The 18,365-nt window shown below is 44.3% G+C and overlaps 2 long non-coding RNA genes across 2 annotated transcripts in view; one reads left to right on the top strand and one right to left on the bottom strand.

Moving 5' to 3' along the window:
• The window catches only part of LOC143272357 (uncharacterized), a 29,841-nt gene extending 23,097 nt beyond the window's left edge, over positions 1 to 6,744 (top strand). The window contains exon 2 of the long non-coding RNA XR_013049859.1: positions 6,514 to 6,744. This is a non-coding gene — a long non-coding RNA (uncharacterized LOC143272357). The remainder of the gene's footprint in view (positions 1 to 6,513) is intronic.
• The window catches only part of LOC143272358 (uncharacterized), a 57,857-nt gene extending 40,038 nt beyond the window's left edge, over positions 1 to 17,819 (bottom strand). The window contains exons 1-2 of the long non-coding RNA XR_013049860.1: positions 17,658 to 17,819; positions 15,928 to 16,030 (exon numbers count right to left, since the gene is read on the bottom strand). This is a non-coding gene — a long non-coding RNA (uncharacterized LOC143272358). The remainder of the gene's footprint in view (positions 1 to 15,927; positions 16,031 to 17,657) is intronic.
• Between the last annotated feature and the right edge of the window lie 546 nt (positions 17,820 to 18,365).

The raw sequence follows: 18,365 nt of genomic DNA, 5'->3' as shown, positions 1-18,365 counted from the left end.
ACATACCTATGAACATCTGATTTTTGACAAAGGAGTCAGAAATACACACTGGAGAAAAGACAGTATCTTTGACAAATGGTGCTGGTCAAATGGGATGTCTTGCATGTAAAAGAATCCAAACAGATCCATACTTAACCTGCACAAAATGCAACTCTAAATGGATCAAGGACCTCAACATAAGGCCAGATACACTGAACTGAAGAGAAAGTTGAGAATAGTCTTGAACTCTTTGGCACAGGAAAAGATTTTATGATCAGGACAAAAATAGTGCAGGCACTAAAACCAACAATTAATAAAGGGGACCTCATGAAACTAAAAAACTCTTGTATGGCAAAGGACACCATTATTCAGGCAAAGTGGCAGCCTACAGAATAAAATTTTTACCAACTGCATATCCAATAGAGGGATAATTCCTAAAATATATTTTTAAAAAAACTTTAAAAATGAACAAAAAGAAAACAAATAATCCAATGAAAATTGGGATACAAAACCAAACAGAGACTTCTCTAAAGAGGAAACACAAATGGCTGAGAAACACTAAAGAAATGTTCAACATCCTTCGTCATCAGAGAAATGCAAATCAAAATTACTTAAAGATTTCATCTTATACCAGTCAGAGTGGCCAAGATCAATAAACTAGATGACAGCTGATGTTAGTGGGGATGTGGAGAATGGAGAAAGGAGAGCACTTACCCATGGCTGGTGGGAATGTAACCTTGTACAGCCACTACAGAAACCAGTGTGGTAGTTCCTCAGAAAACTAGAAAGAGATCTACACCAAGAGCCAGCTATACCACTCTTGGCATACATGTAAGGGACTCTATATCCTACTACAGACACACTTGTTCATCAGTGTTCATTACTGCTCTATTCATAATAGCTACAAATTGGAAACAGCTTGGTTGTCCATCAGTGGATGAATGGATAAGAAAAATGTGGTACATTTATACAGCAGAATATTATTAAGTAGTTTAAAAAATTAAATTCTCAGGTAGATAGATGGAGCTAGAAAAAGTCATCCTGAGTGAGGTAATCCAAGCCCAAAAAGAAAATATAGTGTGTATTTTCTTTTATGAAAATGCCACAATTCCTATCAAAGATATAGAACCATAGAGGTTATGTATGAAATAAAGGACTAGGGGTAGAGAAGATCTCCCAAGTAAGAGAAAGTAGACTACACAGTTATGGAGAGACATGGGGCAGACTGGAACAGAAGAATTAAATGAGGGGGAGAGGGGATAAGGTAGGGAATACAGGGTAAGAAAACTAACACTAAGGGTCATTTAAGGAGTCGTCTGGAGACCTACTAATATAGAAGCTTGAGCTGTTGCCAAGGCTATTGGTTCTTCTCCACAAACTGCTGGTAAAGGCTTATTCCTGAAGACAACACCTATATATCTCATTGAACATGGAGAAGCCAAGCTGGTGCTTACCTAGATCCCTCACCTATGCTGTCTAGTATGTGTGATGCTGGGGGGTACTCCGAATGCTACCAGAGGAGAAAGGTCAATACCAGCCCAGCTACCAACTTTTTGATCTACAACAATGACCTGCCTGCACGACACACTGGTGCAGTAGTGGCACAAAAGCTGTGGGAGTAACCAACCACTGTCTGATTGGATTTGAAGCCCAGTCCACATGAAACACACACCTAACATTGCTTGAGTGTCCAAGAACCTGTGACTAAATCACCCATAGGCATGGGGGAACCAAATACTACTATTCTGCTGAAGGAATTGAGCAATGAAATTACTACTAATGACATTCTGCTATACCTATGGATCAGTGCCTTGCTCAGTCAACATCAGAAAAATTTCCTCTTACAGTAGATAAATACAGAGAGCCACAACTGGATGATGTGCAGAGAGTGAGAGGCCTTGGAACACTCAGTCCTAAATGGGATGTCTTCATCAAACCCCTCCTCTGAGGGCTCAGGAAGCTTTGTGGAAGAGGAGGCAGAAAGATTGTAAGAGCGAAAAGGGATGGATGACATAAAGGAAATAGTGTCTTCCAAACACAACAGGACCTGACGCAAACAGACTGTGGCAGCATACATAAGGCCTGCACAAGTTCAAGACAGATTGAGTTTCAACACTGAGAGGGGGACGTGGACACCATCTCCCATTTCTCCATGAGAAGATATCTCCAACTGACAACCACTTACAAAAGAAAAATCAGTTTTTTCTAATGGAGTCTCACTGGGTATATAAACCACGCTTAAGGACAGACCTCATGGCCAGGAGTAGATGGCCAAAAAAAAAATTAACTCAGTGATATTTTTGTAGATTTTTTTGTCTTGGTTTTTGCTTTGTTGGGGTATTTTTTATGTTACTGGTCTTTTGCTTGTATATTATGATTTATGATTTTGTGTTTCTATGGTGTGTGTGTGTGTGTGTGTGTGTGTGTGTGTGTGTGTGTTTCCTGTGATTTTTCACTGTGTTTCTTTAAATTCTGGATTGTTTGATTATTTTTTCCTGTTTGTTTTCTACAAAGAGAGAGAAAGAGAAGAAAGCACGGTGCTGAATGGGTGGAGAGATGGGGAAGATCTTGGAAGAGATGGAAGAGAAAACTATTATCAGAATGTTCTGTATGAATTTTCAATTAAGAAGGAAGGGAGGGAGGGAGAGAGAAAGCCTGCAGAGTCTGTGTCAGAGCCAAGCACATGCATGGCTGTGGCCAGGCTGCCTGTGGCCAGCCCCATTCCCAGCACAGCTCTGGCAGAAAGTTCTTCAATATCATCATTAACAACTCATTGATCCAATTATACTTCTTTCTGTTCCACTTCAGAATTACAATCTCTCGTTTCCCCTGGAGGATCTCAGATAGATTCCCGATGATTGTCAGATCAGGCGTGCTTGACAGACCCAAACACTCATCTAACCTGGTCATTGGGATGAATTCATCTGGTTGGTAGTGTATCAGACCTCATTCCCCCATTGGAACTGCCAATTTCTTCAGCTTCTTTGTTTTCCTGGTGAGATTCAGGAACACAGCCCAGCTTGGTTCAACCCAAGGATGCCATAGCTACCACCGTCATCCTGTGGTCTTGCCATGTAGTAGGCACTCAATAAATAATTACTGAATTGAAAATTGCCCAAGAGACCATGTACTGGGGCTTAAAGCACAGCAACTTGGCTAAATAAAAGGAATTTTCCCAAAGGTCTCATTGTAGGGTGGGCTAAGATGAAAGCTAAAATTTAAATCGAAAATCACGTACAAAATGAAAATATACACTGGGATAAGAAAAAGTCAAGACCTGGAATGACAGCTGAGGGTATGCTAAAGGGAACTAAGAACACATTTAAAGTCAGTGGACAGGATAAGGAAGGTAAGATATAAATAGCTAAGGACCAAAATGGTGGTTGCTCCCTAAGCAACTACATTATCAAATATCTACCATGGGTCAGGCACTGTGCTAAGTGCTGAGGATACAGTGATGTGCAAATCATGATTCCAGCCCTCTGGTGCCCGTGCTCTTATGGGGGAAATGTCAGAGGACCAGTACTGGAGTTCAGCCCCGACCTATCAAAGGGTCCCTTGAAGGGGGGAGTGAGGAACTGAGAAATGCTGGATAAGAAGTATAGAAGTAGATGACGAGTAGGATAGAGACACAGGATAACTTCATGAGGGCCCTAGGTCAATACCCAGAAGCCTCAAGTTTATTTCTGATGGGCATTTTATACACTAGCAAGGGGAGAGGCAGAGGACATCCCCCTTTCAAGATCAAAGCACAACAACCAACCAAGTGTAGACCCTTCAAAACACCTGGTAACCACGCCCCCATGGCAAAAGCATCTTGTGATTAGGCCTTGAAGTAAGACACCTGGTAACCAGGCCTTTGCACCCTATTATGCAGCCTTGGAGAGCCACATAAACTCTGACTCTCTGACCTTGAGTCACACCACAAGTTGGAATCTTTGTGGACTTCCACAGGGAAATACAGGCATAAACACACAGTAACATGGAGCCAATGATAAGGCAGAGTTATGCAAAGGCTTCCGAGAGCAGGTGGGTAAAGCAGAATTAGTGAAGCAAATGATACATATTCTGTCAGGCAAGGATTGTGTGTCCCTGTGGTCACCTCAGCCTGTTGCTTCTACCTTGAGGCTCCTTGGGAATGACACTATGTTCATAACCATGTCCCTGAGAGCCATCAAGCCTGGAGTCTTCTATCACTCGTGCTGTTTCTTCTTTCTGGGTAACACTGTCCTGTCCCTCATCTGCAAAACCATTATTGCCACCTCTCACCAAGACATAGCCAAAATACCATCTCTAAGACACATTTCTACCTGCTCTCTGTCTCTCTGTCTCTCTATCTCTCTGTCTCTCTGTCTCTTTTCTGTCTCTCTCTGTGTATGTATGTATTCATTCCTCTCCCCCCTCTACCACCCTTTCTTCCAATAACATTTTTGTTCCTCTCTTACAGTACATAGCACTCTTGACACACTCTATTATGATTACTTATGTATTTGTTTTATCTTCTCTCCTTCTCTATAAACTCTGAACTCCACTGGAGCAGAAAATGCTTATCTTAAGCACCTTTGTGTTCCTGGAAGTGATATGTGGGAGGCAGGTGCATAACACGGGGAGAGTGGGGATTATGCTTCCCAGATTCCTCACAGGTAGAAGGAAGCTGCTGAACAGCCCAGCTAGAATCAGTGGGCAGGTGCTTCCAGAAGGCCTAATGACCTAACAGCTGGAATTGGCTGCTTGATGGAGTTACGAATTTCCCATCACTACAAACAAGATGACCTAACATACATCCTTCAAAGGCCTGTCTCTAAGGCCCTACTTCCATCAGCTGGACTCTAACTCCTAAATCTTGTTAAGTGGCACCACTGGGAAAGGAGGGGATTCAAAACATGAGACTGGGGTATTGCTCATTGAGTAAAGCACTTGGCACACCGTGGGAAGGTCTGGGTTCAGATCCCCAGCATATATGTAATCTCAGTGCTCAGAGTCCCTGGAGCTCTCAGGCTGGCTAGCCTGAGACTACGTAGCCATGAACAACCAGAGACCTGTCTCAAACCAGGTGGAAAGTGCGGACTGATACCTGGGATTATCCACTAACCTGAACACGTGGACTGTGATGCATGCAAACCTGCACTCACACACATGCACACACACATATACATACATACATACAGTTTTTTAAAGCATGAGCCTGTAGGAGGACAATTCAGATTCAAATTTTAATACCCCATGGCTTCTAAGCTCCACCAGGTTGCTGTAATAGAGACTGGCTGCAGAACAAGCAAAGATAATTCAGCCTCACTACACTGTGAGATAAGAATAAAGGTAAACTGCCTTCAGTGTGACCACTCCTGGTTAAATGACACCACAGGCATTTAATAGATTAGTAAATATTTAATGAACTGAAGTCAATGAAAAGAAATCCATTCTTAGGGAGATGACAGTACATCATGAATGAGGATTACAATTGACCTGATTCTGAATATCTGAAGTCTGATTAAAAAGTCTGATCTCGGACTAGAGAGGTGGATCAGTGGGTGAAGTGCCTGCTATGTGGGCACAGCGACCTGAGTTTGGATCCCTAGCACCCACATAAGAGTCTGGGTGCAGCAGGGAACAGCGAGTATCCCAGCATTGGGGAGGCAGAGACAAGGACAATCTTTGGAGCTCACTGTCCAGCTAGGCTACCTGAATCACTGGGCTCCAAGTTCAGTGACAGGCCTTGTCTCTAAACATAGAGTGGAGAGGAAGACACTTGTGACCAGTGGCTCTCAGTGCCTCAGTCTGTGACTCTGTTCCTTAACCCCTTAGACATACCCCAATGTGTTGTCTTCCCTCCCAGTGAGTCTTCCCCAATGTTCCCTCTGCTGCCATTGCTCCTTTCTGCTTCCTGGGCTCTTTCCCACCTGACCTTTCAGACTCCTTCTTGTTCCGCTTACTCATGCAGAATTATCCATTTGTTCATGCTTCTCCACATTCTTGCTGTTTTTGCTGTGAATGTGAGTAGTAAATGTTATTATTGTCACACGCGCGCACGCGCACACACACACACATGTTACAAACTGAGTTATGAAAGGCTCATATGGTGGAGGCTTGTGTCCAAATCAATATTTGGAGGTCAGGCTTTGGGGAGGCCATTGGATATGAGTGTTGTGCCTTAACTGATGGTATAATGCATTGATAGATTCATCTTTGGGTGGCTTTATTGGGATGTGGTGAGAAATAAGAAGCAGAGCCTAGCTGGAAGAGGTGTCAATGAGGTGTGGTGGGAGGTTGGCCCTGGAGGCAGTGTCATATTTCTGATGGTTCTTCTTCCTTTCCATATACACCCTAGTCACCATGTGAGCGGCTTTCCTTTCCCTCAGCTCAGGCCCACAGCAATGGAGCCCCTTGGCCATGGGCTGAATCCTATGAAACTGTCAACCAAAATATACCTGTCCTCCTTGTCATAGCTTGAATATGAAATGTCCCCACAGACTCATGAGTTAGACACTTGATCCTCAGCAAGTAATTCTGGTTTGTTTTTGTTTTTGTTTTAAGATTCTGGAAACTTTGGACCGAGGCCTAGTCAGAGGAAATCACTCAGAAGGTACCTATGAAAGTTGAGCCTATACTGGTGTCTTTGCTTCCAGTTCATGAAGTGAACAGCCTCCTTCTCCACATGGTCCCACCAAGATGTTCTACCCAAGCATGTGGGACCTACTTATTGTGAACTAAACCCTCTAGAGCAATGAGCCAAAATAAATCTTCTTTCTTTCCTCTTGTAGATTGGTTTTCTTAAGTAGTTTGTCAGTGATGTAAGGTGTCTAACAGCCTATGATGGGCAGTAAGTGCTCTAGCCCTTCACCCCAGTATGAAATACTGTAAAATATGCTGTTGCCCATCTTCCTGACTGAGTGAGCCAAAGTTCACCCCTGCCCACAATGTTTATTGTCATGCACTTGTTTGGGATTTTTCTTGGAAAACTGTCCTAACACATTGGTTTATAACGAGTTTCTCACTTCAGGCCCTACTTCTGGGACCGATGTCTAACAGATTCTGCATGACACCCCTCCAGTGACATCTACGTTCTGTTCTCATGCTCCTGTGCAAGCCCCTCACTCTGATATGATGAGTTTCTAAATCTAAAGGTTATGGATGTCACTTCCATCACTAGGAGGGAAAAGATTTTGACTTCCATCCTGCCAAGCAGACTCATTGTCTCACCTTGTGTGTGCTGATAATATGAACTGACGTAATGGAGACCCACATGTCAGGGAAGCATAAGTAGGTTCAGCCACAGCTAAACCATGAGCCAGATGGATGCCGTGGTAAATGCTAGTAATGCTGGTTGGTTGCCTTTAACTGTCAACTCAACACAATCTGGAATCACTTAGGAAGAAAGTCTTAATGAGGGGTTGTCTAGATATGGTTAGCATGTGAGCATGTCTGTGGAGGATTGTTTTGATTGAGCTAATTGAGGTGGGAAGACCCACCCATTGTGGGTAGCACCACTCCGTAGGTTTGGGTTTGGAACTGTGTCAGTGTAGAAAGAAGGCTGAGCAGAAGGCATGCATGTGTTCATTCTCTGCTCTTGACTGTGGTTGTCTTGTGACTAGCTGCTTCACATTCCTTCCTTGACTCCCCTGAAGTGTTAGACTGCAATCTGGGATTGTGAGCTAAAATAAACCCTTTGTATCCTAAATTCCTTTTTGTTGGGGTATTTTATTGGAGCAAAAGAAATGGAAACAGACAGCTACTGTTAAGTTATCTTGAGTACACATCCTTCCTGTGTTGAGGCTTCAGACGAGAAACCTCAACCTTAACCTGACCTTTGACTACAGTTTTATGCATAACCGTAAGACAAGTCTTGCAAGCTCACAGCCACACTCCTGACCCACAACAGCTGTGAGAGGGTGACAATATGGTTTGAAGTTGCTGAGTTCTGGTGTGGGTTAATATGTAGCAAAAAGTGATGGATCCAGTATCTCAAATTCACAAACGTAACTTTCCTCTGACATCTCCAGAAAGCAACCTCTATGTCCTCTCCATCCTGGTCTTCATCACCCTAAAATCATGCCTCAGTCACTTTTATCCCCTTGACTCCCCTACTTGACAGAAGGAGGGAAGACCTTTGGGAAAGAAAATTATGTGTGTGTATGTGCATCTGAAAGCCAGAGGTCAGCCTTGTGTGTCTACCTAGATCTCTCTCCATCTTGCTTTTTGAGACAGGTTCTTTTACAGGGACCCAGGGCTTAACAATTCAGCTAGAGTGATAGTGTGCCCCAGAGAACCTCCTGCCACTCCAGCACATTCCACCATGCCTGGCTCTTTTTTTTTTTTTCATAAGTTCTGGGGATTCAAATCTAGTCCTCATTCTTGCACAGCCAGCACATCACTGATGACTCCCATGGCATTCTTTTATTTTATTGATTTTTTGAAACAGGGTTTCTCTGTGTAGCTTTGGTGCCTGTCCTGGATCTCACTCTGTAGACCAGGATGGCCTCAAACTCACAGAGATCCGCCTGGCTCTGCCTCCCTAGGGCTGGGATTAAAGGCGTGGGCCACTGTCCAGCTCCCATGGCATTTTTATTCATAACCTAAGCACAGCATCCAGTATATAGTAGATATTTAACAAGTGTTTACCAAAGTAATTAATTTATTTGTTTATCACTTAGCCCATGAAATTTTGGCCAAATATTTCATTATAACCCATCATTTTGGGGTTACCTAAATTGGGGGTTCCTAAATTGAGGTAAGAGAAGGCCTCGGTATCATCAAGGGCTTCACTCTCTGCTCCCCTTACATCGTCATCTAAGCATCTCCTTCATTGCTAGCAGCAGGGTGTATATCAATTTCACATTTACACTTCCTCCCATCTGTTCGATTCATCTGCTGGACAGTCACTCACTGCCACTTCAGAGCAACAGGGAATTCACTCTTCCTTTCATACCCTTCTGGGAAGCCCAGGAAAATTATCTTTGATTGATGTGATTTCTTCTTTGGGTCCTAATGACAAAATTACAGTAAAATCCAGCCTGGCTTTGCACCATACTTAGAGAAAATCTGCTCAGCTTTTGTCTGCCAACCATAGCAAGAATGATTAAGCAGGGTTCTGTGCACATTGGTAGGTGACTGGGGTAGCTTTTTATCACCCTGGTTAGCACAGGAATAAAACTAAAATTCCCACTCATTCCTCCCTTTATTACTTGGGAAAATTTTATATGCTAGTCCATTCTGAGACTATCCATAAATTACCCCAAAAGATATGGCGCCTGCCTATGAGAGATAAACACCTTGCAGGCTTAAGAATCATGTATTCTGAGATTAAAGATATAACAAGATGTTCAGTTGGGCAGAGATCTTTGACAGGTGGGATCTTTTATTTTCAAATTCCTTCTATGCCAGACCTGATGACACAGCCTATAATACCAGCTACTTGGGAAGCTGAGGTGAGAAGATTGTAAGTTCAAGACCCAAACTGTACTAGTGAGACCCTAAATAAAAAGTAAGGGCTAATGGATAAACCTCTTGCCATGAAAGGGTAAAGAACACAGTTCCTAGAGCCAGAATGCACATTAAAAACCCAGGCAGGCATGGCAGCTGCCTGTAGCATAGCACCAGAAAAACAAAGAAAAATTGTGAAATGTTGGTTCAGCAAAAGATTCTGCCTCAATAAACCAACTGAGAGGAACATCTCATATCAACTTTGGACCTAGATACACACACACACACACACACACACACACACACATGCACACACATGCACAATATATGTATACATATATGTGTGTATGTGTGTATACACACACATGCATGCACATGTGCACAACCACACCCCCAAACATTAATACAAGCATACACATAAATGCAATGAAATATTACTTGCTCTCATTCATATTTTCTTTCTTCACCATTCCTCTACAAGCAATGTACTGGCAGTCTAAGACCTGGTTATCTGAGGGCTCTGGATTCAAGGTCCAGCACAGATCAGTTGGAATGCACTTATTAGTAAGCTATAGACTTTTACAGGTGCAGCCCATCACCATGAGGAAGGCATTATGGGAGAAGGAGGAGGATGGTCACACCACACCTGCAGTCAGGAAGCAGAGGGGGATGAATGCTGCAGCTCAGCTTCTTCTCCCCTCTTTTTCTTTGTGGGGACGGGGGGGGGGAGGCACATTGATCACAGCTTTATTTTTCAGGTGGCAGTACCCCCCTCTGGACTTTCCCCAGGTTCCGCGGTTCCCTCGTCTGTGATCTCTCTCCCCTTCTCTTCCCTCTAACTCTGAGGTTATGGGTTCACTTAAAAACCTTGCCTCTGGGTCATCTGGTAAGCCTGGGTAAGGTAGAGAGTTAGTGTTGGAGTCTTGGACTCGGTATCTTGGTATTTCTGGTAAAAGTAGAGGATACCCTGACTGGGTGGGGAGGGTTGGTGTTGATTTGCAGAGAGTGGGGCTTGAATGTGGACCCCGGGTAGGCTCACAGCCATGGTTCCAGTCACCCAAATGCCTCATGGATGTGGTTTATTACTGTAGTGCTTATTATGGCGAGTAGATGTCACCAGAAGAAAGGGACCCCCTGCCAGTGAGTCCTAGCAGTGCAGGAGGGCAGACCCTGAAGGAGACAGCGACCTAAGTTGATGTCTATACAGTGAATTCCAGAGGCTTAGGAAGTTCTGCACTGCCATGTGTCCAGGCCTTACTCAGGAAGCCCTGTGTTCAGAAACCCATCATTATAAGTGGTTCAGACCAGCTTCTGGGGGTGGGGACGGGCAGATGCTTCCTGCTGGAGTGGCTGTCGGCTATGAATGTTCCGGATGAATGTCTTGTTCTGGGAGCACCATTCTCTGGATACATGAATGCCAGCCAGCAGCCCCCTTCCTGGGGGTAGAGGCATTCAGCTGCTGCATCTTCTAAATCAAGCCTCCAGTCTTTAGGTCTGTGCTACGAACTTGGCTTCGAGAAGATTGCTTAAGGTGTAGAACACTCGGCACAGCATGATGCCTTGTAAGATGGTGTTTGCAGAGGAGCCCAGTGACCTTGACACCTTCCCTGCTTCTGTAGCCTGCCTGCCTCTGCATTGGACAGAGGCATTCCTAAGTGTGATAAAACTTTTGGGTGTTGGGGAACGCTGTTCAATTTTAAATGACTGAAGGTGAAGAGGATTAGATGAAGCCAATTGCTACATGGGTGGGGTGTTTTGTGTTTTTAAAAGTACGGGAGGGTACAAGCTGGCCGCAAGGTTTTTGGGGATTTGTAGATGGCATATCTAATTTGGGCACTGGGATAGCATCTGGGTACCTAGAAGGGAATGATGGGCCTGCAGTGGTTCCTGGGAATCTTTCTCTGTGGCTTTGGTTTTAGTACTGGATGGTAGGCAGGTGTTACCCCACTGAGTGAGTCTGACTTGGGGCCTGGCTGTGTATACCAGGCTGGCCTATGCTCTCAACCCTGCTGGGATTTCAGGTGTCATCTAAAACTTTGTCTTCCAGCTTAATTCTCCTCCCCTCTTTATGCAGTCCGGGACCACAGCCCATGGTGTCACTCACTCAGGGAGGTCTCCTCTGCTGGGATAAATCTCTCTGGAAACACCCATTGTCACACCCAGAGCTGTGTGTTCATGGTGACTCTAAATCCCTTCAAGTTTACAGTGACTTTAACTGTCACGCGCATCCTAGTCTATCTGCTCAGCCCTCTGAGCATCTGGAATTCTCTCCCCTTCGAGATGCATAAAACCCGTACTTGGTACCTGCCCATGGTCTATGCTGTTGTGCAGAAACAAAGACCTTTTTTGTGTGGAGTAAGAGATCCTTACACTGCTATGGGGAGACGCATCCAGAACAGCCATTTGATACCTTAACAGGGTTCAACACTATTTTAAGAAAAAGAAATGCCTTTGAACCGTACAGGTCCTGTGCCTGCTGTCACAGTCTCTGTGAATTTGTATGAGCATCAATCTTACTCTGTCCAGGAGACACTGTTTCCTTGGAGTCTTCCACCACCTCTGGCTCTTACAATCTTTCCAGTGGACACTAAGTCCCTTCCCTAATCAAGAAGCTATTTGCAGTTGTTCTCTACTGGGAAAGAGAAAAATCAGTTTTCTTCAATAGTGTCACTGGATATACCTATCACCATCCGGGGCAGACCCCATGTCCAAGAGTAGCTGGCCAACACAAAAAGACTCCATTTCTTTTTGTGGTATTTTCGTGTTTTATTTTGCTTGTTTTTTTTTTTTTTTTTAATTCTTTGGTTGGTTGGTTTGGGTTTGTCTCCTTGTTTGGTTTGCTTTTTTGTTTTTCTTTTCTTTTTTGTCTTTTTTGAGAGTAAGAACATGAAGTTGGGTGGGTAAGGATGTGGGGCAGATTTGGGAGGAGTTTGAGAAAGGGAAAGAACATGATCAAAATATATTATATAAAAACTTAAATAAGGGGCTGGAGAGATGGCTCAGAGGTTAAGAGCACTGACTGCTCTTCCAGAGGTCCTGAGTTCAATTCCCAGCAACCACATGGTGGCTCACACCCATCTGTAATGAGATCTTGTGCCCTCTTCTGGGGTGTAGCAATATATGCAGACAGAATATTGTATACATAATAAATAAATAAATCTTTAAAAAAAATTTAAAAAAAAAAAAAAAAAAAAAAAAAAAAAAAAACTTAAATAAAAAGAAATATATATAAAATAAATAAAAATATTTTGACAGAAAAAAAGTAACTTATTTCTATCAGTCACTGGTCTAATAGCAGACTATAATTTTTTTTTATTTTCTTTCCCTGTTGTATTTTTCTTATCAAAAATGCAAATAATTTAAAAAGGAAAAAAAGAAAGAGAACTTGCTAAGAAAGCAAACAGTAGATGACTGAGTGAAAACTGAGCTGGGCCCTGGATTAAGAATAGGTTTTTTATTCCTTGTTATGGCCTGTGAGGCCGTGAACACTCTACCCCTCCAGACTGTTTGGCCCATCTCTGCTCACAGTCCAACAGCCTTCCTATGCTACCTACATACTAGCCCTGCCTGTGTTCTAGAGTCCGCCAAGCACTTCCTGCCTCAGAACATTCACCCTTGCACATGCTACTCCCTCTATAGATATGTGCATGGATCATTCATTGTCATGCCTCATTTCTCAACCTGGCATCACCTTAGAAATGCCCTCCATGGTTAAGCTGCCCATGTCCCATGGTCTTTCCCTATCATGTTCCTCCATTGTATTCCCTTCATGGCACTTCACTATTTGGGGTGCATTCAGGTACACATGTAAGGGGGCAGTGGTGCAGCTGTGCATATGTGCATGTAGAGGTCACAAGTCAACCTCAAATGTCATCCCTCCGATGCTGACTGCCTTGTATTGAGAAAAGTTTTCTTACTAGCCTGGAGCTCACCAAGTAAGGTGGGCTGGCTAACCAAGGCACTCCAGGGATCCTCCTAGCTCTGACTCCTCAGCACTGGGTACAGTCACGAGCACTACATGAATTCTAGGGATCATTCTTAGGTCCTCAAGCTTGCAGAGCAAGCACTTTACCAATGGAACCATCTCCCCAGTCAACACATCACCATTTTTAATTACTTGACCAAGTCCTGCTTCCCATAAATATGCAAGCTCCATGAATACAAGGAGATATTCCGACAAAGTGCTATGAGACCAGAATGCCAGTCCACACCTGCTGCTGCTGTAGTTTGTGCAGGAAGAATCTCCTGAAGGCTCCTGTTTTGAATGTTTAATCCTCAGTTATGGCACTTGGGGGGGGGGGGTGCTTCTGAAGATCTTGGGAGGTGGAACCCAGCAGGAAGAAGTGGGTTAACAGATGTGTAGATGGTTATGTTAACATGGGTATGAGTTGTTCCCTGCCCCTTCCTGTCCTGTTTTCTGCTTCCTGGTCAGCCACAAAGTGAGCAGCTACTCCACTACATGATTCTGCCGTGATATTCAAACAGCCATGGAGACTGTTTCCCTCAAATCCTGAGTCAAAACAAACCTTTCTTCCCTATTTTGTTCTCTCAGAAATGTTGGTGACGGAGAATATAAAGTAACCTCCCTCCCACACTTGGGCAGAAACTAAATAAACTCACAACCATCCGTAACTCCAGCTCCAGGGGATCTGATGCCACCTTCTAGCTCCCAGGGGCAGCAGGCACACATTGTGTGCACACACATGTGCATGTAGGCAAACACTCACATACATAAAATAGAATAAATAAATCTAAAGCAAAAATGTTTAAAACCCACAAAAAGAAGGCACGAGAGTAGGAGGGGGGCTGGCTGAGAACACTTGTGCCAGAAGGAGAAAGAGGGAGCTGAGGGAGGAGAACAGGGTGGACATGACCAAAATTCTTTATAAAGATCTAAGAAACTATCAAACAATTAAACCTTTTAAGTGACTACTACACCTGCCACACGCAGCTCGATACATACTTCTGCCACGAATGCACAGGCGACCTGCCCTATGGCTCTTCCCACATTGTCCCTCCCCCATTTGCAGAGAAGGAAACTGAGGCAAGGGAGAGGTCAGGAAACACCACAAACGTGCACAGCTGACCAGCGGCAGAGGCAAGCTTCTGACCACCGAACACTGTGACTCCACAGCCTGTGTTCTCGCTGCTCTGCTCGGTGCTGTGTGGGAAGATGGGAGATTATGTCTTAATCAATTGTTTCCCAACTCCTGCTAATGAGAAGTGCCTGAGGAGCTGTGACAAGGAAAAGTCTTTTATTAGCACACAGTTGTGAGCGTGTCATACCAGGGATGCGTCTTCCACATCAGACACTGCCACTTTGTCAACGATCAGAATAGAACAGAACTTTGGGGAGCCATCATTCTGAGCTCCTCTGGTGCACCTGTCTCTCTGGGATCCCCTTAGTAGAAGTTGAGGTGCCAACAATACAACAGGCGGTACAGGCAGCCTTCGGTGGAAGATGGTTGGGAGGGGTGAATTTGATGGACCCTATGTTTGATGAGGGCTGTCTGTTCTCACCCCAAATCATCCTACCAAAGCAACGACACCCCCGGCATATAAACCACCCACCACCCCTCTCATCTCTAATTCAAGCTCAAAATGCTCACCATGAAGGACCAGATTCTACTCTTTGAGTACTGATAGATGGGGCTATGAAAAGGAGGGGATGATGTGCCACACCGTACCTCCCAGTTGCTCCCAAGCAAAACTAATTGAGGTAATTATTCTTACCTAGTCACCAAAGCCCAAACATTCTTGGCTGCTGTGGTATGGATAAGATTGTGTCCCTCAAAAACACAGAAGTTGAAATCTTCAAGGTGATGATGTTAGAATGTGGGTCTCTGGAGGTGGGGGTGGAGTGGTTAGGTCTAAGCAGGGCAGCCCTCATGATAGGATGTACCCTCATCAAAGATACCCAGTGTTATGATTTGGACATGAAATGTTTCCCACAGGCCCCTGTGTTGGGACACTTTGTCCCCATCCAGGGCTGCTATTTGGGGAAGAGTCTATGGGACTGTGGCCTAGCAGCAGCAGTGGGTCATTAGGAGTCCTGAAGGTGATGCCTGCTTCAGGATCCAACCTGAACTCCTTGCTTCCGGATCCAGAATGACATGAACATCCCAGGCTCAAGTTCCCACCTCTACAGATCCAGCTGCCATGTTTTCCCCACCATGATGGACAATGCCTCCCAGAGTCATAACCCCAAATAAATCTCCCCTCTATTAGTTGCTTCTTCTGGGTGTTTTAATCACATCAATGAAAAATGTAACTGATACACCTGGAAAGACCCTCATCCCTCCTGCCACATAACATCACAGAGATAAGCGAGCTGTCTATGCACCAGGAAGGGAACCCTGGTCAGACACCGAATCTGCCAGGTCTTTGATCTTGGGCTTCCAACCTCCATGATTCTGAGGCACAATTTTTTGTTTATAAGCCACACTGTCCATGGCATTGTATTACAGCAATCCTGATAGACCAAATACCACCCCAGTTCCACTTAAGAGAAAATAGCCTGTTCGTTACCTGACCATACACGTGGTACAGAAAACTTTCAAATAGAAGAAAAAGCTGTCTAGAGGTGACCTGACAACACGAGGCCCTTTCAGCTCTGTGATGGGCTGCAAAGCTGGGAAAGAAAAGAAAATTAGAGTTCAAAGGCAAAGCACACACCATCTCTCCACCCATGGTTTCCCTCAGCTTAAGCCTTTATTTTTATTAAGACAGTCTTAATGTTCTCTGTCTACATGACACTTTCCATCTTTGAACATTAGCTAATTAATTGACTGAAATGGTATCACGGGAATATTTATCATCTATCCCATTAGCCAGAGAGTCAGGGAACTGCCTACAAAAGCTGTCAAACAGAAACGTGTGTGTGTGTGTGTGTGTGTGTGTGTGTGTGTGTGTGTGTGTGTGTGTGTACACGAGCAATAGGCAAAAAAACAAAAAACAGAGCAGATTTGACTTCACTGACTGCTATAAAAATTTCCCTCTGGGAGACGTGGAATTTCAATTGCAAAATAATCAGTCTTGGAAATTGTCCTGTCCTCCAGGAGAAGAAAAAATAAGTAGTTTAACAGCAATTGCCCTTCAAAACAATTACTAATTATAATGTCTATAAAGAAAAATACCCTCGATACCATTACTGCTAATAAAGCCAGGCAAATCTATAAGAAGGAATTAGCTGGCATGTCTGCGATCTGACTGGAGAGCTCTTGGGAACTGAACAGAGGGGCAAGCGCTCCAGACGGCTTAGATGCCTCCATCCAGAGCTCCTGAGGCTTAGCACCTGGAGCCAACTGCTCTCAGCAAACTGGGAAGACTCTCACAGGAAATGACACAGGACCGATCAGAAGAAGAGGACCTGAAGTTTTTGTCCTGCCCTTCCTTCCTCTCCATCCTGTGGCAGCTTTCTCTCTGACCCCTTCGCTGCTTCCTCAAGCAGGTCTCATAGAGCCTGGGGTTTATGCCTTAAAGTCTGACCTCCCCACACACACCACAGTCCTCTAAAAAGCAGAAGGGCACCTGGGAATGGTCTCCTTGGGTCCTGGGGATCTGAAACCATCAGATCCATCTGTTTCAAACAAACTCTGATGTGGGAGAAGGATTTGAAATAAGAAATGGGTCCAGAAAAGGGAGGTAAAAGACACCCCCCCCCTTCTTACTTACTGAAAAACCTGAAGCAAATTATTTCAACGCAGTCACCAGATGTCCTCATGTGAAATGAGAGGAGGCTATCTGAAGCATAGGACCTAGAGTTCAGCCCCGGACAACAGAGGCTATCACAGAAGTGTGCAGCTGAAAGGGATTCCTTACTGGATGTGGAGTGACTGCCTCTTCCACGACAGGGACAATAGTTGCCACCACTACCAGAAGCCACCAAGTCAGGAAGCTAATGGCTGCAGACTTGATCAGGTTCTGGAGACCCACGGGAGTTTGTCTTAGGCCTCTCTCCCTTCCTAACACAGTTCTGAACTCAAGACTTGTGGGAAAGCACCTGTGATGGCAGCTTTGACTGTCATCTTGACCGAATCTAGAACCATTCGGCAGACAGACCTCAGGGCATGCCTGTGGGGGATTATCTTGACTGTGTTCACTGGGGTGTGAAGACCTATCCACTGTGGATGGGGCCATGCTCTGTTCAGAGGACCCTGGAATATGTAAAGTTAGAAAGAGCACTAAGCACCTGAACACATGCATTCATCCTCTGTCTGCTTCCCCACATGGATGCAACATAACCAGCAAATTCTTACCACCTTCACTTTCTACTGTGATGAACTGCACCTTGAACTGTGGGCCAGAAGGAGCCTTCTCTCCCTCGAGTTGCTGGGTTTGGTTTTGTTTTACTTTATTTCATTTTGTTGTTGTTGTTTTTTTTCAGGATAATTTATCACTGCAACAGAAAAAGAAGGAAATATAGCATCTAACTCACAGACCCCAAGTCATAGCCAAAATCATGGTTACAAAGGAGTCTAGAAAACAGATTTTAGCAGAATGGCAGTTGTCAGGGGCTGAAATGGAAGAGAAAGGAGCCTTTTCATAATCAGGAGCATTGGATGAGGACGCCTTCTCTAAGTGCTTCACAGTACCTGGCCACTAGTTGGTTCTCAATAAACACTGACTTTCTTTCTAGTCCCCAAAATTTTTAGCAGTCCTGTCCCATGAATCATCCTAATGCAGTGTGTCCAACCCACAGCCTGAAGACATCATACAACAGAGAACAGCTCTGAATATGAATCTATACAAAACCAGAAACTTAAACATTATGAGAGTTTTCATATATATTTCTGTTTTATGTATCATGTCTACACAAGTGTCTTTGCACGACATTTATACAATGCCCATGGAGACCAATAGAGGGCATCAGATCCCTTGGAACTGTAGCTCCAGATGGTTGTGAACTGCCATGTGGGTGCTGGGAACAACTCAGATTCCCTGCAAAAGCACAAACTGGTTTAGCT

The sequence above is a fragment of the Peromyscus maniculatus genome, chromosome 1 (genome assembly GCF_049852395.1).
Source record: "Peromyscus maniculatus bairdii isolate BWxNUB_F1_BW_parent chromosome 1, HU_Pman_BW_mat_3.1, whole genome shotgun sequence".
Lineage (NCBI taxonomy): Eukaryota > Metazoa > Chordata > Mammalia > Rodentia > Cricetidae > Peromyscus > Peromyscus maniculatus.
The sequence above is the reverse complement of the archived record's forward strand: the minus strand, read 5'-3'. Positions and strand labels throughout refer to the sequence as shown.